Source organism: Triticum dicoccoides, chromosome 6B, assembly GCF_002162155.2.
Source record: "Triticum dicoccoides isolate Atlit2015 ecotype Zavitan chromosome 6B, WEW_v2.0, whole genome shotgun sequence".
NCBI lineage: Eukaryota > Viridiplantae > Streptophyta > Magnoliopsida > Poales > Poaceae > Triticum > Triticum dicoccoides.
Window position 1 is genome coordinate 205,793,028 of NC_041391.1, and position 8,166 is coordinate 205,801,193.

Below are 8,166 nucleotides of genomic sequence, written 5' to 3' on the forward strand. Positions count from 1 at the left end.
AAGACACCATGATAACTCGTTCAAACTTGATGCGAGAAAGTACAACACACATACACGTAAGCACACACTCCGTAAAGCCACATGTCCTAAAGAACCCTAACATGAAAAAGTCATAGGGAATTCCCTCTATAGATTCGTACTAAAAAAATACTTCTCTATGTACTAAGACTGTAGTAAAAAACTATTTTAAAGGGTTTATTTTTCATCTAGTGAGCAACAATGTAAGCATGATGTATTGGTAGTTGGCCTTGGTAAGCCGTTGTCGGTGACACACTCCCCCCTTCCCTTCCCCTTCCGGTCGCTCCCGTGAGTGACTTGGAGAGGAAACCCTAGCCGCCGGTCGCAGGCCCCCCTCCTCCTCGCCGCCGCCGGCTCGCGCTGACGGGCGAAGCCCGGTCAGCCTCGGCGGTGGCGGGGCCTTCCTTCCCCTGCTCGCTAGGGCCGACGCGGTTCGGGGTCAGTGGGCGGCAGCGTGGCACTGGCCGAGGGCGTGACAGCGCAGCGGCGGGCGGCGATGGCGGGGACGGTGCCTGGCGGTGGTGTGTTGGGCCCAGTGGTGCTCTGTTCCGCGCGGTTGTGCCTGGCGTGGTGGCGGCAGCCACTGGTGGAGCGCGTCGGCCCCCCTTTGGTGGGTGGCTGATGCAGATGCGGGGAGCACCGCTCCTGCCCGCGTGGGCGGCGGATCGGCGGCGAGCGTGGCTGGCTCATGGGGTTTCCCCGTTTGCCCTTGGAGCAGATCTGGCGATGGCGCTTCCTCTTGGGGGATGGATTGGGGGAAACCCCTTGGCTGTTCGCTTCGGCCACGATGCTGGCGGCGCTCCAGCGTTGTTCCCCTTCTTGAAGGCGGCTTTGCAATCCCCCCTCGCCCTCCCTTCCTTGTCCCGGGTGAAAGCCCCAAACCTCCAGATTGGGTGGTGACGGCACTCCGGCGTCGTTTTTCTTCCTAAAGACACCACCTTGGCGCGGCGGAGTAGTGGTCGAGGCTTTGGCACGGGAGGTGGCTGCCGGTTATTGTCAGTGGTGTCCATGATCGGCCACTTGCAGTTGAAGTTGGCGCCGGCGCGCGACGTTGGCGATGCTCGGTGGTGCAGCTGCCTGGTGCGATAGTTGTGCTTGTCGTCCCCTCTCGGCAACCCGTTGGTCCTGTCATGCGAGCTCAGGGGTGAGCGACTCTGCCTGTCGACGGCGTAGTGTCCTGCGATCCAGGACTAGAGGGCAGGGGGCTCTCTTCGGAGGTAGAGACGGATGGCGTACTGAATGGCTTGGTTCAAGGTGGATGACGGAGCGTGAAAATCCTCCTGCAGCGGGATCTACCTCGGCTCAGTCATGGTGTGTGTTGGCTCCTATTCGCTGAGGGCTTTGATGTTCAAGCTTGTGCTTGGTGCATTCGAGTCTTGTTAGTGGCTCCTTTGGTATCTTGTATCTTTTTCATTTATGGTTTTTTCTTCCTTTCTTGTTCTTTTTCTTTGGGCTTGTTGTGCTGCTCACCCCAGCATTGCGATGTGTCAATGGTGGTTTGCTTTGGAATACAAAGCAAGGGGAAACCCTTTTTTGGTAAGCCGTTGTCTTTCCCACTTGACCCAGGCTTGAATCCCATGTAGGCTTATTTCTCTCAATTTGCATTATTTTTGTTACCCTGTGAAAAGTCAATCGGCGGAAGAGGATAATTATCGTGGAAAGGATCGGGAGAAGCGGGTCACACGAACGAGGGAATAGTTCGGATCTGATTTCTTTTTTTGAGGCAAGTTCGGATATGATCCTAAAAACAGAACAACTGAAAGTTAGTCGACTCCATCAATAATTTTTGATTGTTCCATGCTGTTATATTATCATTCTTGGATGTTTTACAATCATTTTATAGTCAATTTGTATCATTTTTTGGTACTAATCTATTGACATAGTGCCTAGTGCCGGTTGTTGTTTTCTGTTCTTACATCGCAGGAAATCAATACCAAATGGAGTCCAAACGTAGTGGCTTAAGGAAGCACCTGGGGGATCCCAGAGGGGGCAACACCCACCAGGGCGCGACAGGAGGCCCAGGAGCGCCCTGTTGGGTTGTGCCCACCTCGGGTGCCCCCTGAACCGCCTCTTTGCTCTATAAATACCCCAATATTCCAGAAACACTAGGAGAATCAAAGAAAATCAATTCCAGCCGCCACAGAGTCCAGAACCACCAGATCCAATCTAGACACCATCACAGAGGGGTTCACCACTTCCATCGGTGCCTCTCCAATGATGCATGAGTAGTTCTTTGTAGACCTATGGGTCCGTATTTAGTACCTAGATGGCTTCCTCTCTCTCTCTCTCTCTCTCTCTCTCTCTCTTTTGATTATCAATACAATGGTCTCTTAGAGATCCATATGATGTAAGCCTTTTTGTGGTGTGTTTGTTGGGATCCGATGAACTTTCAGTTTATGATCAGATCTATGTTTTTATCCATGAAAGTTATTTGAGTCTTCTTTGATCTCTTATATGCATGATTGCTTATAGCCTCATATTTCTTCTCTGATATTTGGGTTTTGTTTGGCCAACTTGATATATTTATCTTGCAATGGGAAGAGGTGTTTTATGATGGGTTCAATCTTACGATTCTTGATCCCAGTGACAGAAGGGGAAACAACATGTATGTATCGTTGCTATTAAGGATAACAAGATGGGGTCTATTTCTACATAAATAGATCTTGTCTACATCATGTTGTCATTCTTATTGCATTACTCTATTTTTTCATGAACTTAATACACTAGATGCATGCTGGATAGCGGTCGATGTGTGGAGTAATAGTAGTAGATGCAGGCAGGAGTCGGTCTACTAATCTTGGATGTGATGCCTATATAATGATCATTGCCTGGATATCATCATGATTATTTGAAGTTCTATCAATTGCCCAACAGTAATTGTTTTCCCACCGTTTGCTATTTTTTTCGAGAGAAGCCACTAGTGAAACCTACGGCCCCCGAGTCTCTTTTCATCATATTTGCCTTTGCGATCTATTTTTCTTTGCATTTATTTTCAGTTCTATTAAACCAAAAATACAAAAACACATTGCTGCAATTTATTTGTTCCATGATCTATTCATCCTATCTATTACAACCTTTTCACGTCCATGTGCCACTTTCTAGCGCCGTTATCCGAAAGGGATTGACAACCCCTTTAACACGTCAGGTTGTGAGTATTTGTTATTTGTGTGCAGGTGATGTTTACATGGTGTGAGGAGGTTCTCCTGCTGGTTCGATAACCTTGATCTCATCACTAAGGGGAATACCTACCGCCGCTATACTGCATCATCCCTTCCTTTTTGGGGAAATACCAATGTAGTCCTAGCAGACATCAAAATGAATTTCTGGCACCGTTGCCGGGGAGGATCTTCAACATCAACCAGCTTCCTAATCACAAATCTCATCTCCTCGTAATTTACATTATTTGCCATTTTCCTCTCGTTTTCCTCTCCCCCACTTCACAAAAAATTGCCGTTTTATTCGCCCTCTTTTTCCCTCGCCGTTTTCTCGTCAGATTTGTTTTTGTGTACGTTCTTGTTTGTGTAGTCATGATGCCTCAAAGAAAATATTATGATGTTCGTTATCCAAATATTTCACTTGAAATTGAGCAAAGCACTAAGGAACATATGACAACACAATTTAAGCATAATAAATTTTTTACCGATGAACTTAAGGAACACTCCATTGTATTAGAGGCTATAACGAAACAACTTGATGATATTAGTAGATAAGTTTGCAATCTCCAATCTAAGTATGCTTTTGCTGAAAGTTTGTTGGGAAAAATATCTGATGCGCAAGCTACTTTAGTGAATCAAATGGCTGCCAAACCAATCTCGTTAGAAAATAAAAATGAAGATCTTAAAATGATTGGTGTTTCTTCTATTGATTCTTTGTTTGGTAAAGTTAAGATTGGTGCAAAAGGGACTGGAGAAGAGTCAACTTTAGTTAGAGGGCGTCCCTATGATTCGGAGGGTGAAAATCTTGTTGAAAAATTTGATAAAAGTGGGTTTGGAGAGATCAAGACATTAGGTAGTGATGTGCCCACTATTTTGGATTACAAAGACTTTAATTATGATAGTTTCTTTTTGGTTGATTGTATTTTTTTTTTTGCAATCCATGATTAATTCATCCCATGCTTATGAACAAAATAAAGCTTTTACTAAACATATTGTTGATGCCATGATGAAAGCTTTTGAAGAAAAGTTGGAATTAGAAGTTTCAATCCCTAGAAAATTGCATGATGAGTGGGAACCTACTATCAAAGTCAAGATTAAAATGATGAGTGTTTTGCTTTGTGTGACTTGGGTGCTAGTGTTTCTACAATTTCGAAATCTTTATGTGATGTGCTTGGTCTTACCGATATTGAAGAATGCTCTTTAAATTTGCACTTGGTGGATTCTACAATTAAAAAGCCTATGGGAAGAATTAATGACGTTCTTATTCTTGCAAATAGTAATTATGTGCCCATAGATTTTATTGTTCTTGATATTGATTGCAATCCGTCTTGTCCAACTATTCTTGGTAGACCATTTCTTCATACTATTGGTACCGTGATTGGTATGAAAGAAGGCAATATTAAATTTCAATTTCCACCAAGGATGGGAATGGAACACTTCCCTATACATAGTATTAGTCCACCATATGAATCATCCTGAGGGCATCTTATGGATCTAGAACCAAAGATGACAACACTTAGATCCTACGTGTTTTGCCTAGCTAGCGGCGTAAAACAATAGCGCTTGTTGGGAGGCAACCCAATGAATAAAATTTATTTTTGCTTCTTGTTTTCTATTCTTGTGTGTTAGCACAATTATGCTACTAGTATGATTGTGTTTTTTGTTTTTTATTTAGTGTTTGTATCAAGCAAGGCCTTTGGGTTGATTTGGGTGAAAGTTGTTTTCATCTTGCTGAAAACAGAAACTTATGCACTCAGGAAAATAGAATTAATAAATCACAGAAATGTGATTTTGAGTTGATTATTTCTGCAGATGATTAATATACAAATTACTCAGGTTTTCCTAATTTTGCAAGATTTTTGTAGTGACAGAAGTACTCGAAATATTCAGATTGCTACAGACTTTTCTGTTTTTGACATATTCTGTTTTCTTTGCGTTGTGTGCTTGTTTTGATGATTCTATAGTTTTCTTTGATTAGTTTTGCCCTAGAAAGGTTGGAATAAAGTAGATATAATGCAAAAACAAAATATGAATATGTTTGCTACAGCACTTATATTAGTGGTTTGCTTTTTTATACTAACGGATCTCACGAAGGTTTTGTTGAGTCTTGTGTGATTGATGATTTCAAGTTTTGGGTGATCTTAAGATGGATGAAGGAATAAGGATTAGCAAAAGGCTAAGCTTGGGGATGACCGAGGCACCCCAAGATAATTCAAAGAAGTAGAAAGCAACTAAGCTTGGGGATGCCCCCGAGTGGTATCCCCGCTTTCTTCTAACAACCATCGATATTTTACTTGAAGCTATATTTTTATTCGTCACATATTATGAGTTTTTCTTGGAGCGTCTTGTATGATTTGAGTCTTTTCTTGCTTTGCTTTGTGTTAGAAGTCTTGAATCATTTCTGAACACACCCTTTTTAGAGAGCCAAAAATTATGCTATGCTTGCTCCTATGCTTCACTTAAATATTTAGAGCCATGGATTTGCTCTAGTGCTTCACTTATATCTTTTTGAGAACGGTGTGCTTTGTTATTTTTGAAGAAATGCTCTCATGCTTCACTTAGATTTATTTGGGAGTTAGTAAAATTTTAAGAAATTCTCTCTTGCTTCACTTAGATTATTTTGAGAGAAAGAAAAATTATGCTCATATTCTTCACTTATATTTGTTTGAGCTTATCAAAAGCAACATATGAAATTAGTCCCAAAAGTGATAGATATCCAAGGAGGATATAATAAAAACTTTCATGAAGATCATTGGACAAAATAAACTTGATTCTTAGTAATGGTTTTGAGATATGACGATATGAGATGTGAGTCATGTTGATGAGTAATTGTGCTTTAGTAAGAATATTGATGTTAAGGTTTGTGATTCCCTATGCAAGCACGAAAGTCAATAGTTATGCAATGAAATTTATTCCCTACTTATGGTGCATTATTCGGTGTTACTTATGCTTAATGCTTGGGTACAAGATTTTTCGCTTTTTGGTTGGTCCTTCTCAATCTTTTTGCTAGCCTTCATTTTGCACTAAGTATGATCACTGCTTGTGCATCCAAAACCATTTAAACCAGTTTTGCCATATGAGTCCACTATACCTACCTATATGCGGTATTTTTGTGCTGCTCTAAGCAAATATGCATGTGCCAACTCTAATTTTCAAAATAAATTTCTCTTTTGTGTGCTCTACCGCTCGCGAGGCGGTGAAGGGTGACCAATATTTTCCATGCTAGATGTGTTATTCTCACGATGAGTGTTTATTCACTTGTCATTGCACGAGAGCACAACAAAGGTGTTAGGAATGCCCAGTCCTGAAATGAAAAATGAATTTACTTTATGTTGTCAAATAATAAATTCCTTTGAAAGTGTTGGTATGGAGGGCAACTGTGGATTCGGCTAGCCATGGAAAGTGAAAGTAATGGTGAAAAAAGGAATAAACTTTATTTTCTGTTTGGGAACCGCATATGATGTATCTACTATCTAGCATGAAAGTGTTGGGATCTCTAAGTCGTTTTCGTTGGTGGGAAAAGTAAGCCTCTCAAAAATGTTTTATCTCCCAATTTAAGCTTTGAGCTCTCGCACCTCTACAAATCCCTACTTCCCTCCGCGAAGGGCCTTTCTTTTACTTATGCAATTTTTATTTTGAATTTGAGTCTCCACCTTCTCTTATAAAGCACCAACTAAGGGGCACTATGATCGTATTTGAGCATTGGGTGTAGCTAATATTCGAGTGTGTTTTATGAATGGATCAATGATCGAGCATATTGGGCTAGGGATAACTTGCTTTAGTGTTGCTTGTTGGTATGCTTGAGTATTAAAGTCTTCATGTCAAAACTAGACTATTGCTTTGAATCATATAGAAGTGCATATGTCCATGCTATAAAGAAAAGAAATGTGATGAACATGTTAGGCAACATTCCACATCAAAAATTCTGTTTGTATCATTTACCTACTCGAGGACGACCATGAATTAAGCTTGGGGATGCTGATACGTCTCCAATGTATCTACATTTTTTTATTGTTCCATGCTGTTATATTATCATTCTTGGATGTTTTACAATCATTTTATAGTCATTTTATATCACTTTTTGGTACTAACCTATTGACATAGTGCCTAGTGCTAGTTTTTGTTTTCTATATGTTTTTTACATCGCAGGAAATCAATACCAAACGGAGTCCAGACGCAGCGAAACTTCTCGAGAATTTTTTTGGGCCAGAAGACATCCAGTGGGCTAAGGAAGCACCTGGGGGCAGCACCCACCAGGGTGCGCCAGGAGGCCTAGGCGCGCCCTGCTGGGTTGTTGTAACGCCCCGGATTCGATGCGCCAGGTGTCTGCCAGTTATTCGCCGTCGTTGCCATGTCATTTTCTTGCGTGTCGCACTTTGCCATGTCATCATCTGCATCTCATTTTGCATACGTGTTCGTCTCATGCATCTGAACATTTTCCCCATTGTCCGTTTTGCAATCCGACACTCCTATGTCCTCCGGCGTCCCCCTTTTGCCTCTTGTTGTGAGCGGGTGTTAAACATTCTTGGAATGGACCGAGTCTTGCCAAGCGGCCTTGGTACACCACCGGTAGACCGCCTGTCAAGTTTCGTCCCATTTGGAGGTCGTTTGATACTCCAACGGTTAACCGGGTAACCGTAAAGCCCCTTTTGTCTTGCTGCCCAACACCCTTCCAAAGTGGCACAAAACCCATCCAAACCCCCTCCATGCTCTCGGTCGTTCGATCACGGTCATGTGGGCGAAAACCGTGCCTCATTTGGACTCTCGTAGCTCCCTCTACCTATATATTAGCCCTTCCCCCCGAAATTCGCGGATGAATTCCACCCTAACCCTAGTCTCCTCCTTCCTCGCGCCACCGGACAAAATCCCTGCCGCCGGACATGTCCGCTCCGCCGCCCACGCCCAATCCCCCGCCGCCACATCAGCGCGCCGCCTTCTCTCTCCTCCCCATGCCGCCGCGGCCCTGCGGGCCCATGGCCGGCCCGCCCGGCCC